The following is a 20,746-nucleotide window of genomic DNA, read 5'->3' as shown; positions in this document are numbered from 1 at the left end:
GGGCTTTTACATGTAATATGTATATCAGATATGTTTCATCCCGTGGGGATCCGGTGTTGTATCATAGACCCCCCCCCCCCCGGAAAAACGGGCCCGGAATTGCGCCCCAGGATATAATTTCCCCCTATGTACAAAATCAGTATAGAGTCTCCCCTTTGGCGGAAAAATCGCCCTGGTATATATATAACCCCCCCAACCCCCCCAACCCCCCCCCCCCCCCCCCCCCCCCCTGTTTCCGGATTTCATTTGTTATAATAGTTTAAGGAAATAGATATGCGCTCATTAATATTACGATATTCATAAAACAAACAAATATTTTTATTGTAAATACAATATGCTTACCAAAAGACTTTAACGATGGTCAATATAAGTAGGATTTTTCGTAAAAAATCGACTCACTAAGCGCACGGTACTGGTGTCACTTTACGTTACACTTATAACGTCATAAATTGTGGCAAAATATAATCACGAAAGCAACGTCATATTTTAAACAAATTCATTATCTCCAAGCTGTAATATCATAACTAAAGCACATGCATGATTTAATGTTTAAAAATTGAAAATAAATCTTTGTACGTGTATAGTGTACATTCATAAAAATTATGAATTCTTAGAAATACTCCAAAGTATACGTACTGTATTTATTTCACCGTGCCTACAACAGCAGGCATGTCGTATGAAATAAGGGTACCCGTTTCGGTAGGTTTCGTTTTGCTTCGGTAGATTTCGTTTCCTTTCGATTTCGTTTCGCATTTTACAGGTAACCATCCCATGAAATAAGGCTTGCAATTCTTATGAATATGACCTCTGAAAAATTTGAACACAGTAAAAAAAAATCAGTTTTGGTTTTTTCTAGGATATATATAGACTTGTTCAAGTCTCTATGTTTAATAATCATTACTCTCTTTAATACTTTTTATTAATGCCAAACACGGAAGGGGGGGGGGGGTTAAAAACTCCCGTACGTTTCTGTCATCGATCTACATCGATCACGCTCTAGTGGAAAAAAAACCAACAACCAGCGCATAGAAAGTATATGTAGTTTTGCGCTTTATAAATGAATAATAATAATAACCACGGTGAGTTGAAGTGAGAGATAAAAACTTCCAAATAATATTACATTTTAACGTTTTAATGTTCACTTTCATTTCTGAATAAACAGTAGAAAAGGTATACAGAGTGTTATTTATACTCGTATGTTTTACTTGCGAATCGGTTAGTTTCAATATATATCATATTTAGTTTTGAAGGGGTGGTCTCGTGAAAACCGTGTGACTTTAGATTTTTTTGTCAGATGTTGAACTTTTGATCTAATGATATTGTTATTCATATGCGGAAATCTTGATTTGTATTCGATAATCTTGATATCTATATGCGGACGGAAATTTTGATTTATATGTGAGAAATCTTGATATCTATATGCGGACGGAAATTTTGATTTATATGTGAGAAATCTTGATATCTATATGCGGACGGAAATTTTGATTTATATGTGAGAAATCTTGATATTCATATGCGAATTTTTTTTATTTTACTCTACGAGAGAGAGAGAGAGAGAGAGAGAGAGAGAGAGAGGCTTCCTCTACTCTTCTGGAGTACCAACGCATATGGGCGAAATATTCCAGGGGCAATCGCTCACACCCGCCAGAGATCACCTGGGTCCTAAATACAACAGTGAGGTTGTTCAACACGTCACTGATACTCTAACAAGATTTTGACATTCAATTCATTTAATATGTGACTTATGTATATATCTTTCATTCATTGGAAGGGGGGGGGGTACATAAGATCTAACACGCTATATATATCCACCGTTCTGGTGCCTGTGCTCACATCCACCTCCTAGGGAATGCTACTGGCTGGTGCATGTTGGAAACTGTAGGAGGGTCCACAGTTTGCTCTGTACTTGCTCTTTAAACCAGGTAGCACGCAGGAGACAGCTGAGATGCGCAGAGATCTCTTCCCCCTTAGATGATCACCCGTTCAGGTCCAGGCACCCATGTCCACATAAGGCCCCCTGTGTTGCCCCTACGTTGGTAGTCAAACTGGCCGCCTCCCCAGTTCCCCACAAAAAATTGCACGCGACCCTTTCCGCCATATATGTAAATTTGCACCCTGTTTCTGATTACGATTAATACATATTCAAATTTGTATCACACTTGTTAATCCAGCTAGGTAAGCAGCCTATGGGGGATTACAGGGCAGCCACCCAAGCTTCGACATAGCTACTGGGTTTATTCAGCATATTAGGGCAAGGTCAACTATTCAATTCAGGCAGTAGGCCAAATGTCTCACGGCTGGTAGTGCTGTATATTTATTAAAGTTTAATTTTAGCAGAGTAGCTCCTCTAGTTAAATTTAAGACATCCGAGGTCAGGTCATGGTCAATGAAGCTAATTCTTTTATCAATTTTTGAAATTATGCATTTCACCTACAATCAATATGACTAAATTCATGCGTACATCTAGCATGTGTACATCAACATTATCAAATACGAATCAAATATTATGGAATATAAATCGAGATTTATATAATTATCGAATATAAATAACAAGGTTACCAAATGTAAATAAATAACAAGATTATCGAATATAAATCAAAATTTTCGCATATAAATATTAAGATTATCGAATATAATTAAAATTTTGTCATATATGAATAACAAGATTATCGAATATGATTAAAGAGTTTCGTATATAAATCAAGATTTGTATAATATTGCAACGTTTTACACACCGTAAGTGTATCTGTTCAATGCTGAATTTTTATATGCATACATACAGTACATCGTCGCAAACCACGGGTTATTGTTTCATTCTATTTCACAAACGTATGTGAAATAGAATGAAACAATAACCCGTGGTTTGCGACGATGACATACAGTAGTACATGCAACAAAATGTAGTCTGTACAATTGTCATTTGATAAAGTCAATTAAAGTATATGTACCAGATCTAGAGTAAAACATATCTATGAGATACACATGCAATAGCTTAAATACCTTGTATACTATTTTTAAAAATCATTTTAATTTAGATAATTCAAAAATAATAAAAGCAACATTTTACGTTTTAGCTAGACGTAGGTTGTGTACATTGACGTCGCGTCATTGCGCGACAAAATCACATGGGACATTTATTTGGACATTAAGTATCTTTTCGTTTTCCTAAATGGACGCGGGATAAAATGAAATGTTGTATATTCTATATAGTAAATTTTATGTACTTTCTGTAAGTTATATTCATTAAAATATTCGCGTTGGAATAATGCTTAGAAATAAGACATAAAATGGTAGAATTGTTTAAAAAGCGCGGTATTTGTAGAAAAAGGACATTTCACTGGACACCGATAAAATCAATCTACTTCATGGATATACTCAGAATTTTATAATACTGGTATACATTGTGCTCCACGATACATGTACATTATAAATGTAACAAGGATAGTCAACTTCCCCCTGTATTAGGCGTGCTACTGGTCATGATGATTTGCATTTGCAGTCTATCTACAAACACGGGACACCACTGACAGGCACTGTCTTTGCCATTTTTAAGGTCGCTATATCAATTCTATGAACTAAATGTTTAAAGTAATTGGTTTATGGTTTTTAGATAAGGACGTCACAATCATACACCAATTCTTACGTTATTTGGGACAAAATCAATCATTTTATTAATCTGTGGATAAAGCGTATGCGTATTTCATGTAACGCGGGACAACGAAAAATGACGACATCTGCGTGTATATAACTCCGTTATTGATAATATAATGCGTGTAAATTATATTTTATATAAGCTATTATTATTATTTATATATTTTCCTTGCCATTGATGTATAAGACTTTAATAATCCACAAAATATACAACTGTGTAAACATAGCGGAAACATTTTCTAATGCACGTATGAAAGTAACACCAGTACCGTGCGCGACGTGACTATAAGATGTATAATTAAAATATCTGAAAAGTGAAATAGATGAACTGTATAAATAAAAGTAATTCAATTTTCTCGTTTATTTAAATTAAAAAAATCATTTAAGTTCTTCCCAACTTTACTAATTCAAATGTTAGATACTAGTAAATAACGATAAAGACTTAAGATGTCTGAATGAATTTTGATATACCATTACACGATTTGAGCAATTTCCTTTTTATAAAAAATCATAAGATGATGATTGTTCACGATACACACACACAAAAATAATCAGAAGAATTACTGGGTCTAAATAAGCAAGAGAATTCTAGTAATAGAAATGGAAACAGATACATAGCTAAAATGTAAGAATGGGGGTGTACTGTCATTTAGGGGGAATTTCTATACTGGGACGGTTTTTCTTAGGGGGTTGGGGTTGGACCCGGGTTAATTCTTCGTAAGGGGAAATTCTATTCCAGGCCCATCTTTCCGGGGGGAATGTCTATCCCGGGCCCGTTTTTTCGGAGGAAAAGTCTATGCGGAAGGGGGGGGGATTTTATGCTTTACAACACCGGGTAGAATAGGTCCTCAGTACTCCTTGCCTGTCGTAAGAGACGACCCAATGGGACAGTCCTTCGGATGAGAACGCAAAAAACCGAGGCCCATTGTCTCAACTTCTGTGGCACGATAAATTCCCTCCCTGCTCTAAGGCCGTAAGCACCGAGCATAGGCCTATGTTTTAGCCCTTCACCGGCAATGGTGACGTCTTCATATGAGTGAAAAATTCTCGAGAGGAAACTTAAACAATATCCTATCAATCAAATCTGAGTGTCTGTTTTCATATCCATGTAACGTGTGTCTCTAGTACTTAATACATTCTAAGGAACTAAAGATCATGCACCCAATGTTGGGAATGAACTAAGTAAACTTAATTTGTACACTTTTAATGCGATATAGTTTTAGACTTTTTTTTCATTAATGTATATTAAATATGCGCATGCCAAATATACAGCTTTTAAGAATAAAGATATGCAATCAAAATACTTTAGAGAGTACTGGTGCTAGTTTTCGCAATAAAAAGAAGAAAGAAAAAAGCGGGAGCTTTCATAGGCTTTGTCCCCTGGAACCACCCAGGACTTTGTCCTGGACTTACTGAGGTCTAAAGGCGGTCTTTAGACCCACCCACCCAGCAATTTCTCCGGGCCCCAAACTGAAATATTGCACCCGCCTCTGAATACAATACATAATTCATGGTTATCTTGCCTTAAAATCAACAAATGTAAATTCATGTAATACTACACAATTGTCTATTACTTAAATGTGGCCATTTGCACGGATCTTGAGAGATAATTCAATTATCCCCTAGATTATAACGCGAGAGTCGGAAGGATAGAGCCAGTCAGACAGCAGAAAGGCATGCGCATTTGCACGCGTGTAGATTCTTCTTTTCCAATATAATTTCATACTAGAGCATTACACACCCGTTTTTATTTGTCAAACTGCGTTTTGGAAATCTTAAAATCTTCAATTCAAAATACCCAGTCTAAGCTTCGATGATTCGGGCTGTATGAACTTCGTAATATCAGGGGCGGGTCCAGGAAATGCGGTTACAGGGAGGGGGCGCCACTTTATGAGGCAGGGGGTCCGGGGGCCGCCTTGAGGCCCACAGTGGACCCAGAGCAAAGTGCTGGTGGTGTTCAGGGGGGCGAAGCCCCTGGAAGCTCCGGGATTTTACAGGGCTTGAAATATGTCTCCTATTTAGTCATTTGTGAAATTAATAAAATGACTCAAATTGTATGGGTTTTAGAACAAAATTAAGTTCTCCCAATAAAGTAATGCAAGAAATCAAAAGATTTTGTCATTTATTTCTCCGGGAGTGGAAGAAATTATTGCTTCTTTTATCGTTTAGTACATTTTTTTAAACAAGATACCGCGATTTACCTTAAATTTGAAAATTTTAGGTGGGGGTTGCACTGAATATAGGTGTATGGAAATGTATAGATCTATGTGCGTGTATTTTAATAACCAATTGGGACTTCACTTCAGAGTAACACAAACTGGGACTAAAGCATGCAATTCCTAACACTAAAAGCTGGTCTGAATCCCCCCCCCCCCCCCCCACTCGCTTATATACCCTACAAAATTTACCTGCAATATTACATAGTATTTACTAATGTCAATTTATATACATGTAAGTTCTTTTCATTAAAAACATGGAATTTACAAATGGATGAAAAATACAAATTTCACTACATAGACTTAGGTGTACAAGTGGTTTTCGTCAAGTTTCCGCACTCATTTTTCATCTTGAAAGCTTTCTCCCTGCAAAAACTTGGTGTGTCCTGCTGAAACTTGACATATCTACGTTGTTTTCAAGTAGTTTCCGCAACGAAAATTTGCTGAAAGCTGATCAAGTTTGCGTAAATTTCGGTTTGCAGAAACTGTTCTGTTTTAGTATGCACATTGCTATATTGATAGTCTACCGCAAAGTTTTGATAAGTTTCCGCAATATTTTAGTTCTGTATCAGTTTGTACAATATGGTGTATACCAATTTTCAGCTTTGTGGAAACTTACTGAGACTTTATCATCGCCATGTAATTATAATGGGATGTTTGTGTTGCAATCAATATATAGAATTTTTAAAAAGATAACTGAAAACACTCGGACTAAATGCAAAGACAGCCTGTTACATGTATATTATAATTTGCGGAATGTGTTTTTCCCCTTTCGTTGTTAGTCTCACCCCCTCCGTTTGGAGGGATGGTGGTGGTGGTGGTGTCCATTTGTACTAATGAAGTATCACCTATAAGGTGTCAGTATATTCTGGTAGATTATTGCAATATACATCAGTGGCGGATTTAGAGGTGGCGCAGGCGGAGAAATAAATGACAAAATCTTTTAATTTTTTTAATTACTTTATTGGGAGAACTTAATATTTTCCCAAAAAACCCTTAAAATTTGAGTCATTTTGTTAATTTCACCTTATTAAAATGATAGAAAATACATGTAATACAAATGACTAAATAGGAGAAATATTTCAAGCCCCATAAAATTTGTAAAACCCAGGAGTTTCCGGGGGCTTCGCCCCCTGGGCCCCAACCAGGGCTTCGCCATAGACCCACTGCCTCATAAAGTGGCGCCCCGTAACCACAATTCCTGGACCCGCCCCTGTACATGTAGATATGAGGAGATACTGTCTGTATAAGTTGATAGCTCATCAAACGCACCTCCTGCGATGTGAAAGTGAAAATAGCTGCAATCCTCGCCGGCGGAATTATGGTAAGGTTCAATTTCAGCAACTATTTGCGATAATGTGCTCCACGAAGATTTCCTTAAAGATTACAATTATTCTAAATGAACCCTGTGCTTCCTAATCCCCGTAATGTAGTTCTTGTTCATCAGTGGCGGATCGAGAGGGTTGTAGTCACTCCACTTTACTTCCATAGTTTTAAACAAAACTTGTCATTTTACCAGTTTGAGATATTCACCCATCTTTGGGGCCGGAGCGGAATAGGCACAAACTTGGGTCGCAATCCGCTCATCCTTTAAACAATTCCTGGATGCGCCCTTGCCTGCACAGGCACCTTAAATATGGATATTACTACTCCCCCCCCCCCCCCCCCCCACCTTTTTTTCATATTATTTTTGGTGGGAATAATTTCTCTGAAATGTATGAATTCGTAGTCTATTTCATCCCTCTTTCGATTCATGTAATCGTTTCACGCTTTTTTGTAAGCTTTAGAGATTGGCCTTCTACCGGTATAGAGATTGGCCTTCTACCGGTACAATAAAATTCATTTTATTATATACCAGTAGAAGGCCAATCTCTAAATACATGTATCCGTACTTCCGGTGCCTGTCCCCTTGCCCGTGGAGAACAATACGTAGAGTGCACTTGTAAATATATTACCATTTTGTCTGTAATGATATTTACGGGTGTATTCAATACCACCTCTTAATAAAAACACGGGGGGTGGGGGGGGGGGTGGTATCGTATAGACTCTCATTATTATCATTACAGACAAAATTACCGGTTCCTGTGATTAGACAAATATTGATTTATGTTCACAAAATAAAAATTAAACCAAAATCGGAACCAGGAAAGCTTAATTGATTCCCAACTACATGGAAATGGACATAAGATTTTAATAGTGATATTGTTTAGCTACAGTTCATAATGCATAAGATATAATTGCAAAAGTCTATCTGTTAGTTGGATAATATCTTGTATACAATATAAGAATTTCATAAGTTAACATCATAGCTATATACTAACTAGTATATAGGTCCCTGTTAACATCAACACTGTTCCAAGTATCTGATTTAAATCATTACTTCTTTTTACTGGCTAACAATTTATATTTCTATTAATTTGTCTTGAAAATGAAAAATCCATCGTACCACTGGACCTGTTCATAAAATGAAATTGATCCAACTTCGCCCCAAAATCACAGATTAAACAGTGGCGGATCTAGACCTCACTGTGTGTGTGTGGAGGGGGGGGGGGGGGCTTTTTTGGTCAAGAAAAGGAGATATGGTTTTGGTATTAAATGTTAATGAAAATTGAAACATCCATACTTCTTCATTATACTAGCCCGAATATTTAGAAATAATTGTCAAAGTGCACAAATGATCTTACAAAGATTTGGCCTAAAAGCAAAATATGCTTGACCTGGACCATTTAAATTGGCTTTAAAAGTGTTTCAGGTGTTTTCCCCCAAAAAGTCACTTAAATGATTTTAAAAGATTTGAGATGACCTTATAGAAATTAACAAATTTTGCACTAATCAAAATTTATAATCCATAGTTTTGAAATGTTTGAGTGGTATGAATGGTTGGTATGAGTGATTATATATCAATTGTACATCTTACCTTTAAAAGTATATATTATGATGCACTTAATTTCTATTTGTACAAATAAATAAAAAAAAATTAAGCCTAAAAAAAAATAATTTAAAAAAATTATTATAATTCGAGGATTAATGTGCATTAAATTATACTTTGTTGTACAATATGAAAAAGGTACAAATTAAACAAATATTAGAAAGAGATTACATATCTTAATGGTAGTATAAGTTAACCACATTCACTAGCTGCAGAATTGTAGCTCTCTGAGAAAATATTGGGACAGATCTGTACCAATTAATATTTTCTCAGAGAGCTACAGTTCTGCAGCTATGCATTCACATGATTATGAATTTCACAATATTTCATATGAATTTAAACGTAAAAATTAAAATGTATCCTTTGCCTTTGTATTGGGTGATGTACATGTATATTGCAACATAATTTTCAATGTTCATGCTGAGAATTGCTTTGCCATTATTTTCCAAATATTACCATATAAGCCTACAATATTACATATTATGTGTCAAATGAATTATTTATAATATTGACTGAAATAGCATGACATGTTGATCATGATATGAAATGCTTATAAAAGTATTAGATGGCAAATTACAACCTCACAAAGTCATTCACCCAGTAATTGTAGATAAGGAACAATGAGAAACAAAGCCAGGGGCTTGCTGAGCTGTAAAGAACATCCCATGTGTATTATACACAGAGGGATTAGTTGGGGTAAAAGTCACAAGACAAAACCTGGGTACAGATATAAAAAAAAAAATGGACAAAGTGACCATGCAAGGACAAAGTCAATATTAGAAGTTTATTAAAGCATAATAACAAAATGTCACAGGACATAATACTGATTTTTATATAAATTCAGGGGGGAAATCTGTTACTTTTGTAAAGTTTACAAAAATGCATGTGTAAAATATATGTTATATTTTTTATGAGATTGTTTTTCAATTTTAAACTATAGATTTTGATAATTATTATTAAATGCTTATTCCTTTTATCATATCTATTGCAAAATATGAATTAAAATAGGATTTTCTTTTACTGATATAGAATACTAATAGGCTTTGTAATCATTGGGTTTACAAATTGCTACACAAGATCTGACATTTTTCACATAGCTTCTGCGTGCATGCATGTCATTTGATTCCATATCAACATATCAATTAATAAGCAAGATTCAAAATGTGAAATTACTTTGAACCAAAAAAAAAAAAAAAACACAACAAAAATCTTGATGACTGATAATCTGTAATATGCATGATAGTTCAAATTTTCTTATGAATATATATGTATATCAAATGATATGTCAGAACAATCAATTTGCTATTATTGTACGTACATGTATATGCTTTCATAATTTTGCTGTTGTGTGATAATGAAATATTGTCAAATTAAAAAAAAAATGTGAAATTACAATTTAGTGTCCTTAGGTTTGTAATCAAGAATGAAGGAGTAAATGATAACCCAGTGGTGGATCCAGAAGGGGTGCTGGTTCAGGAAATTTTGCTAAAATAAAGTAAAAATAACACATTTTGAGGGTGGACCCCCTCCCTTGATAACCAAAATTAATGGTAAAATTCCCCTCTCTCAAAAATTCCTGGATCCATCCCTGTAAGCATTAGACAATCATTAATTTGTGATTCCATTATTCATAATTTCTTCATTGGACACATGGAGGCCAACTCTCACATGTATGTATATAGACATAATTCCAATTATTTTGAAAATAAAGAGGTCAAAGTACCAAATTGAATTCAATATAAAATATATAAAGAATATCTTATCATGGATATAAAGATTAAAACATTTCAATCATGTTAATTGATAGATTTTTAGGTCAATTGATTCTCTCATGTGACCTATTGCTAGTGGTCAGCTTCTGTTGTGACAGTAAACAAAACATCAAGCTTGTAAATATCATGATTCCTAGGGTAGAAATTCTGACTCCAGGAGGAACCAAACTTGATATATAGTGTTTATGTGTAAAACATTTAAATTTAGATAACATCTTCCTTAATGCTATTGATGCTTTTAGGTAGAACAGGTAATTGTAAATTTCATGACCTCGATCAGTGATAATAATAATAAAATTTATATACATGCAGCCTTATATAAAACAGTTTATTACTCTAAGGTGTTTTACAAGGGCAAGAAGAGGAAATGCAACAATAAAATAGAATTAAATGACATTATGACAACTTATACATGTATCTGTAAATTAAATTATCAAAATAAAACACTATGATTAAGATCAATAGCTAAAAGTTGGTTGGTTTTTGGGTGGGTTTTTTTTTTTTTTTTTTGGTATTTGATAATTAAAAACGCAGTTTATATATACATGTTAGAATCTAAAGGTTTTGATACTAGCTTTAAAATAGATGGAACCAAAATGGTCATAGTAATTACATGTCTTTATGATTTAAAAGAATCCTTCTTTAATTTTGTTGACACTAGAATATTATAAATGATGGATGCATTGTCAAGAAAAACAGAAAGAGATGTACAAAAATTGTGACACTTGCAACTCCAGGGTTCTGATTCAAGGTCAGATCCAAATAGTGTTAAAAGTGTATATCAAGTTTATAATTGTAAAATGTTTCATCAGTATAGATGATTTTGGGGGAATGAATTACACCTTATATTATACTTCTACTGAATATTAGAATTTAGCATATAAATGCATGCCTAGAGCAAGAAAAGTTACTGTATTATATAGATTTCATTCATATTGAGGTTAGTAATACTTTTAACTAAATAACTCAGGTGACTGGTAAGGTCAGTGTCTTGTTGATATTTTTGATGTGTGTATGCATGTACGTGTATGTGTGCGTGTGTGTGTGAAATACAAAAAAATCCAGAAAGATTTGTTTCAGAGTTTTGAGTAGTGATCAGTTTTAGCAATCATCAACAGCTAGGGTATGAATCTGTACACTCATCTTTGTTAATTTCTAAAAAGACTTAAATTGCATTTCAAAAGTAGTCAAGTGTTATGTGAAGGAGATTTGAGGAACAGATGTTCCTGCTGAATGTGTGTGATCATACATTTGGGGTGTCAATGGATGGAAAATCATCTGAAGATTGAAGTTTTGAAGAAATTGAAATACTTTTTTGAATATTAATCAATCTTATTTTCATTCTAAAATCATGTACTCAAAGGAATTTTCTTTCAATTACATATGTAAGTGCAATAAATTGAATTATTTTTCTATTTCTGACTTACATTTAAAACAGTTATGTTTGTCATTTTGTTTCTCAAAGTAGAAAATATTTTCATGTAGATTTTTCTTCCAAGATTATTATTCCTTAGATTTCAATTTAGAACATTCAAGTAAAAGAAAATAAGACTCTAAAAAAGGAGGTCTCCATGTGAATTGAGAGAAAGAAACGGAAATTATAAATTCTGTGGTGACATTAAATTTCATTTCATAATTTTGCCAGCTATAAAATAAGGTACATGTATGATATGAGATTCAGGGTGGTACATTTATGTGCATACATGTACCTTGTATCTCCAATTGAAAATTGATTGCTTTAAATCAATTTCAACATTATGAATATCCTACAAAAGTAAAACATAATGAGATTTAAAGTTTAAAAAACACATTGTTTCACTCCTGAAACCTTGACCTCACATGGATATATATTGGTATTTAGTGTTGGTAGGTTTTGGTTCTTTTGGGGTGGATTTTGGATAATGTAGTGAATTTCAGTTAGTTGTAGCACAGTAACATGGAGTGAGCTTGCAAAGTGCTTCCTGATATCTAGTCAATCACTTTTTAAGACATACATATTTTCAAACTCGCATTGCACATATTTGTTTACATTTTTGTTAGAAGTGTTTTATATCCTCATTATATATCTCATCTTCATATATAGATGTGTATATTGTTTGCAAAAAGAGGAGACATCAAAATTCCTAATAAAAATGATAATTACATTTAAATCATAATTGTTCACTTCATGTACTTTTTACATGCAAATTCATTTCATATAATTATATGGTTTTTGTACTTTCTGTCCATATCTGTAAGTCTGTCTGTCACAAAGTCTTAAATTGTGCATTAAAATGCTTCTCCTCCTGTATGGATTATCTGATAAACTTGAAACTTTGTACAATGCTTCATTGCCATTTGCAGATGTGCACATTGTTGGGAGAGGATTTATTGTTATCCTAAAAGTTATAGTGGTTCGATCCAAGAGGGATGCGGGTGTAAAATAGCTTGTGACCATTTATCCTAGTTGCAAACAATATTGGAGAGTCTTGAATTTTTTTTTTTACAATACTTCATTATCATTTAATGATGTCTAGATTTCTCTGACCCAGGAATCTAATATTTTCCTAAAATCTACAGTGGATCAAAAACAAGTATTTTTAAGTGTTGTTTTTTTTTACCCTTTATTGAATAATCTTTGTAAAATTGCATGTGCAAAAGTAAAGATGCTTTGAAAATTCAATTACAAAATTAAACATTTCACTGGTTTGTTAAGGTACTCACTACACTAAAGCTTTATGACACTATGTTACAAGATGGCGATTTAAATGTTTTGGGAAAGTATTTGTATCGATCGATTTATTCGTCTATAACACGGTAGCTAAGTGGTTAATTAATAAAGCATTGGACAAGAGACAGACAGACAAGAGAGAGATAGAGAGAGAGAGCATTGGGCTGGTGAACTACAGATCTTGAGCTCAAATCCACCAGTCTTTTGTTCATGTGTTGAAATACACACTTATTGTATATCTTCTGGATCTTTTTTAAAATATTAAATCAATTTGTACTGATTTGAGAAACTATTTCCCGGTGTAGTGAGCCACCTTAAATGTAAACATAAAAAGACTCCAGTCTTTGTTTACATAACGCAGAATGAAGGCTAAAATATTGCTTTTATTCCTGCATCCAGAAGGTTAAAATTTTGGCTGTCAACACAGATTTAGTCATACTTTTCATGTTTAACATTAAAAAAAAAATGAAAACAAAATTTTCAAAAGAAAAAACAAAAACGTAAACGTCCTGCTTGAGAATTTTTCACTTGTATGGAGACGTCACCATTGCCAGTGAACGGCTGCAAAATTTAGGTCTATGCTCGGTGCTTATGCCCCTTTGAGCAGGTGTGGATTAATATTGTGTCACACATTTAGGTAATGTCATATAACTGTAAACAATGTCTCTAGAGGATTTGGGTGTTGCTCAACCGGAAATTTAATAAATTAATGCATAAGATTGGGTCATACTTCTTTTTGGACTAGAACATCCAGGACTGAACTTTCTTAAGGTCGAGATGTCTGTTAACCGTTTATTCGTATTTACCTGTCAAAGTCTTTTTGACGCTTAAGGTATAGGAGAAAGTACTTTGACTTCAGAATGAATGTGATTGTCAGAGGGAGAATGATGGACCGAAGCATGCATTTTGTAAAATGATTCTTGTGTTGTTAAATCTTCGAGAATCTTGTTGGAGATGTCTGATTCGGTTCACGAAACAACTTAGCATCATCTAGCAGTAGCAGATTTCACCGTAAGCACTTAATTAACACTAATTTTAATATATTGTAAACAAATTGTAACTGTAAGCTAGGCTATTCCAAAATTCCACAACATATCAGAGGAACCGATAATTTAGCCTGTACATAATGATAAGAGTAGGGGTATATACCACACACCCCTAATAAAAGCACTGGGATTACTGAATCAGAATGACAATTGGGGTGGGTGACGATAAAAGCAGAATTTTCGAATTATTTTGAAGCAAAGTTTTGAGTAAGAAATGGTGCCATTCCTTTTGGGTTATTTTTTTCATTGGGGATGGTACCATAAGGCGTACTATTATTATTACAGACAAAAATACCGGTTCCTGTGAATATTCACACCTGACGACCTGTAAAGGGTTGTCAATAGTGAATATGAACAGCTGCATGTAAATAAGTTAGTGTTCTAACTGCATAATTTAATACCGTTCAATTTTATTCTGATATTTTTGTGATAGGGTTATATGTATACATTTAAAATTGCATGGGAAAGAGTTTAGTAATGCAGAGCTCTAATATAATTTAATTTCTCATGTTGTTTAGACATTTATCCATTAACACATGTATAGGTCTACATAATTTAGGAGTGTAATTACTAGATATAAAGTTAATGTCATTCCTTAGCTTGCAAGTACATTCTTAAGAATCATGACAAACAACACTCTTTAAGATACAATTTTCTGCTTTATTACTGTATTCATGGGATAAAAGTCCCCATCCTGTGTTTTATTTGGGATATTTATTCCCATTCATGCTCAAATAGGATATTCACTGCCATTTCATGTTCATTATGGGACATTTCCTCCTATGGGACATTGTATCCCATTTTAAATTTAAATACGGGAGTTAAAATCCTATGGGAGAAATTATATTTTTTCTCCCATAGGATTTTTGGTGGGAGTGAAAATCCCCCAAGTGGGATTAAAAATCCCTCCAAAATCCCATGGGATTTTTTGATTTCAGGTGAAATATCTTAAAAACTACAATAGTTACAAGTGTAAATGTTGGTGCATGTCTTGTGGACATAAAATCCCATCTTTTTTTGTAAAGGGTTTATTTGTATCCTTAATAAAAGGGTTGGCGAAACTCCGGACTTTTGTCGTGTCCGGAGTTAAATGTCGCACTGTTTTTTACACATGTAGATATCCATTTATCAGTGTGATATAAACTTTTACACATGTAGATATCCATTTATCAGTGTGATATAAACTTTTACACATGTAGATATCCATTTGGCAGTGTGATATAACTTTTACACTTGTAGATATCCATTTATCAGCGTGATATAACTTTTACACATGTAGATATCCGTTTATCAGTGTGATATAAACTTTTACACATGTAGATATCCATTTATCAGTGTGATATAACTTTTACACATGTAGATATCCATTTATCAGTGTGATATAACTTTTACACATGTAGATATCCATTTTTCAGTGTGATATAACTTTTACACATGTAGATATCCATTTTTCAGTGTGATATAACTTTTACACATGTAGATATTCATTTTTCAGTGTGATTTGTTCCTTGAAGGGGCATCTATTAGGGTCGATTAAATCTTAAATATTTTTCACTTCTTTCTATTTTCATCTCCTGCTTTCTGTAAAGCCCGTCTGGCAAACTAGAATATATAAAAATAAAAATTAAAGAATAAAACTAATTTAATTAAAAATGAGAAGTGATGATCAGTGATAAAATAACATGAATTCTTTTAAAAGTACAAAATCGAAAACGGGTGAAACACGGATCCCATGAACACAAGAGATGTGATAAGACCCAAGTAAGCATCCCCTGTTGACAAGTCACACCCGCCGTGAGCCATCAGCTAATTACATATATATTATGAAAGCTAATATTTGGGTTCTTTTCGTATTTTAGTACCACTCATACTCCTAGTGCTGTGTACTCTCTTCTATTTCTGATAATCCCATTTCAATATACATTCATATCTTGTCACTGTGATGATAGCAATGTAACATATTTGAATTGTGTGTCGTTTCTTGTACATCTTTTACATATATATAGATATTTACATGTACAAAAAAGAGAGATTGAACGAATATACGTTGGAAGATGGTTATAAGAGAGCTTCAGAAAATTGTACATGAAAGGTGAATATAACGAACAGTGATAAAACTCATAGACAATACAAAATAGATAGCTGGGCAAACACGGACCCCTGGACACACCAGAGGTGGGATCAGGTGCCGAGGACGAGTAAGCATCCCCTGTCGACCGGTCACACCCGCTGTGAGCTCTACATCTTGATCAGGTAAACGTAGTTATCCGTAGTCAAAATCAGAGTGCCACGAACCATATAATAATCGGTATGAAACACGTCAGACGGCATTTGACCCAATGATAGGTTGTGTTGGCAAACTAAATCGTTATAACGACCATAGAATTTACGAAATGCTGACTTTAAACGAGACTGTTGAAACCCTTGTACCACCAACTTGTCAGTAGCTTGCCTCGATTTAAAAACTGACCATATGCAGAAAAAGCTTTTGTGTATCGAATCAGTTGAGAGCTTAGTACATGTCAAAGACTCGCATAGAATTTATTCACATCATATTCAATACAATGTGAATCAAGATATGAATATACATTTTTATATTTGGATTGGTAAAACCAAAATTCTTATGGCGTTCCTAACTATATTTATGCAAGACGGCATCCTATTTTTGATGAGGGGTTTGTGAGTAGTCAACTTTAAAGTGATTACATCGGCATCTTAAGATTTGTCTTGCGTCATTACGTAGATACTTAGGTCATGTTCTTAAATTAGTGACAAGTCAATTCTCGCCGTTCTAAATCTAAACGAAAGTGTTCTTTATGGAAAGCCCTGGTTTGTAACTCTCCTAATGGGAAACACTTTCCAGTTCGTTTTCTAATTTGAGTAGTAAACAACACTCTTGAGACTAAAATTTCATTCCATACCAGATTTATCCCAAGATATCTTCAATGACAAGCCCGACAAACTATGTAACCATTATACAAAATGTTTTATGACTAAGGCCAATTTTGAAATTGAAAACGTTCCCAAATATTTCCATTTTTGTATTAATTCCATGAAAATCCTTAAATATTTTCATTTCTTTTGAAAATGGTTCTGCATCAAACAAATTGCAAAAACTATAGTTTCATGAAGTCGCGAAATGGCAAACTATGGTCCCTAAGTATAAAAAAAAACAAAAAAAAAACACCTATGTTTGTATTTTTGTGCATATATAATGTACATCTCTCATGTTATCAGCATCTTGATGTAGCATTTTTGTGATTAGTTGTTAGTCTGCTCCCATATCATGGCTTATTTATTTTTCATCTTTACATTGGTGTTCATTTAATTGATCCAACTTAGCAAAAACAGAGCTGCGGTGGGATTATGCAAGATGAGGAAACAATACAAAATCACCAACTAACAAATGTACTAGACACTTTGAAGTTTATTTTAGGGACATAAACGTTTGACAATGGCATTTTGTTGAACAAAATATGATAACATACAAAGTTCGTGACTGATTCCTTTTGTTTCAAACAAATGTCCATTACAACATTGTAACATAAAATGTTATTCACAACCATTGTTAATGAGGCCGATGAATAAGATGAAGATCAGTGTTAGGGCCCTGGCAGCTTGGAAGGTGGAGACAACAGCGTGGGTGTTGGAAAGTTTCCTTGAAGATCAAGTAGCATTGACTTCCTCATACTCAGCTAGTGAAGCATATGATTCACGACGGCGGAAGACTAAAAATACAAATATTATGTATACATCAAAGGAATTTTAAGCACATTTATATATATCATACATATATATCATACATCGTCAAAATTTCATATTAATTTATTCTAATGTCAACATTTTGAAATATATCATTGTTTATTTGACGTCTCTTTGAGAAAATATCACTCATCTTGAGACGTTGGGAGAAGTACCACAAATTTAGACCTATAGCGATGAGCGGTCTTTATCGTGCGAAATCCTGCCTCGACATGGGACCTCTGTTTCATATCTCAAAGACCCATGATTCTCACTTCTAAATGCCGAACTTTTGGCGAAGGAGTAATAACTACCTATGTTTACGTCTTATGTTCCATGTCACCATGGCGCGAGCAGGAATCAAACCCAGAACCTACCACTTACAGAGCTAATATTCTACTACAGCGTGACTACGTCAAACATCCTTAAATTGAATTAAAAAGCTAGCAAAGTCTCGACACATTTTACAATCTACATTATACATACCCATAGTCATCTAAAATATACAATCATTACCAAACTATTATCTTATTGAATCGAATATTCAAATATATTCTCTCTTTTTATTTAAACAATTATCGATAGTAAAATACAAATACTCACTAGGGGAGAGTAGGTAATGACACACCTCCACAGTCCCCAGTATGAAGGTAGACATGATATACACCAACAGCCAAAACAGTAGAGATGTTTTCTCTGTCATTGTCTCTTTGTTATGACCTTCTGTACTACCAGCCTTCTCTTTATATCAGTTTCTCACGGAGCGTCATATGATGTACGCAATCAAAGTTTACAGAAAATTTCGAAGCTTACGTCAACAAAGCCCAGAACCAGTTTAGTATTTGTTTACAACAATACAGAGTATGGTATGTATGCACTTTCGCATGTTATGCATCGTATTACATTGATAAACAAGGATGTAAATTTAGGGGTCATCCGTTACTGACGATTGTTCAACTGCTATCTTCCTTGCATATCTAATTCATCTACACAAGACGATATGCGATAATAAATACTATATTCATAGAAGTCTCTACGAAGGAATGTTGCTTGGGTTGGGGTGGATTCATTTCACTGATTGTCTAAACAAATTATAAGAATGAATTAATTATCCGTATGAATTCACGTTTGAAATTTCCCATGAAGAATTTTCACTACTGAAGATCGACCAAAATTGTTTTCCTTTTAGGTCAAATATTATTTTTACACGTGTTTTTTATTTTAGGTGGGATAAATTTAGTATAAAAATTATAAATAAGCGTTTGGTAGCGTTGCATGTGTTTAAGATATATTCTGAACTCCAACGCATGCACCTACAGCAAATCCAGCTAAAGGTCTATATGACTTGTTTAGAGACGTTTCAGGGCAAGCTATTTGAACCCTTATATACAGCCTGAACCACTGGCCCAGGTGTCATGCACTTCACAATTTTGGTAGAGGGTTTCGTACTCTTTATAATTATTCATATATATATTTTTTTTAAGTTGTAGAGGGATAAAGAAAAGGGTAAAGATTAGAAGCAATCTCATAAATCTTTTTAAAATACAAAACGGAAATCAGAGCAAATACGGACCCTGGAAATAGCAAAGATGGGATCAGGTGACTTGGAGAGGGTGATCGATTACATCCACGTGAGTCATCTATCTTGATCAGGACACAAAGCAATCCGTAGTCAAATTCTATGGAGAGCCAAATTAATATAGATTCAAAGAATTGAAGATATCTTTATTTATTTTTTTATTATTTGAAGATATCATAAATTCAACTATTGCGTGCAATAATTGAATTGATGCGCGCATCAAATAAGTTATTGCTCTCATCCACTGAATTGATGCACACATGAATTATATAAATGAGAGCAATATTTATTTGATGCGCGCATCAATTCAATGGATGGCAGCAATGATTTATTTAATGAGTGCATCAATTCAACTATTTTTATCATCAGTTCAATTGATGTATGCATCAATATGGTGGAATGTTTGTTCGAAAATTTAATTTGGAGCTCGCGATTAATGATATGATGATCTCTTTAATTCAATTGATCTTTAATTATTTACAGCGCTTTTTTATATAAGAAATTATAATATGCGCGCATCAATTCTTTTAAAGAGAGCAACAGATCATTAATTCAATTGTGGATATGTTGAATTGAAGATATCTTTAACTATATAGTTGGTCTCTCTAAAAGAATTATTGCGCACATCGATTGAATTTATGATGTCATTAATTCAATTGAAGAGAGAAATAATTCAATTAGTACGCACATTAATTGAATTGATGCGATCATTCAGCGAATTAATGCTCTCTTTAACTGAATCGTAGCGCGCATTAATTCAATTGTTAATATCATTAATTTATTGGAAAAGAGCAATTCAATTATACCGCTCCGCAGTTCAGAAGAATAATTGATATTATCAACTATTCAATTAATGCACGCAATAAATCAGAATGGAAGATATCATTATTTATATGAAGAGGTTATTGCGCGCATCAAATGAATTGATGGTATCTTCAAAGGATTGAAGGTATATTCAATAAATCTATTCTATGTTAATTTGGCGCTCCACAAAATTCAGTATGTAAAGAGCTGTCTTATACAGCAATCGACTAATGACAATTTCTCTTTTAAATAATGGATTTTCCCTAAATGAGCCATAAAGCCCCATACCTAGTCAGTG

The 20,746-nt window shown here is 33.8% G+C and overlaps 1 long non-coding RNA gene across 1 annotated transcript; it reads right to left on the bottom strand.

Moving 5' to 3' along the window:
- Nucleotides 1–17,731: 17,731 nt before the first annotated feature.
- On the bottom strand, nt 17,732–19,146 carry LOC125669935 (uncharacterized). Its single transcript, XR_007368064.2, has 2 exons — nt 18,669–19,146; nt 17,732–18,052 (listed from the first exon to the last, which is right to left on the bottom strand). It is a non-coding gene; the product is annotated as an uncharacterized LOC125669935 (long non-coding RNA).
- Nucleotides 19,147–20,746: the final 1,600 nt, after the last annotated feature.

Source organism: Ostrea edulis, chromosome 4 (assembly GCF_947568905.1).
Source record: "Ostrea edulis chromosome 4, xbOstEdul1.1, whole genome shotgun sequence".
In the NCBI taxonomy this organism is placed as follows: domain Eukaryota; kingdom Metazoa; phylum Mollusca; class Bivalvia; order Ostreida; family Ostreidae; genus Ostrea; species Ostrea edulis.
Note: the sequence above shows the minus strand (reverse complement) of the source record. Positions and strands in the feature narration are given on the sequence as shown.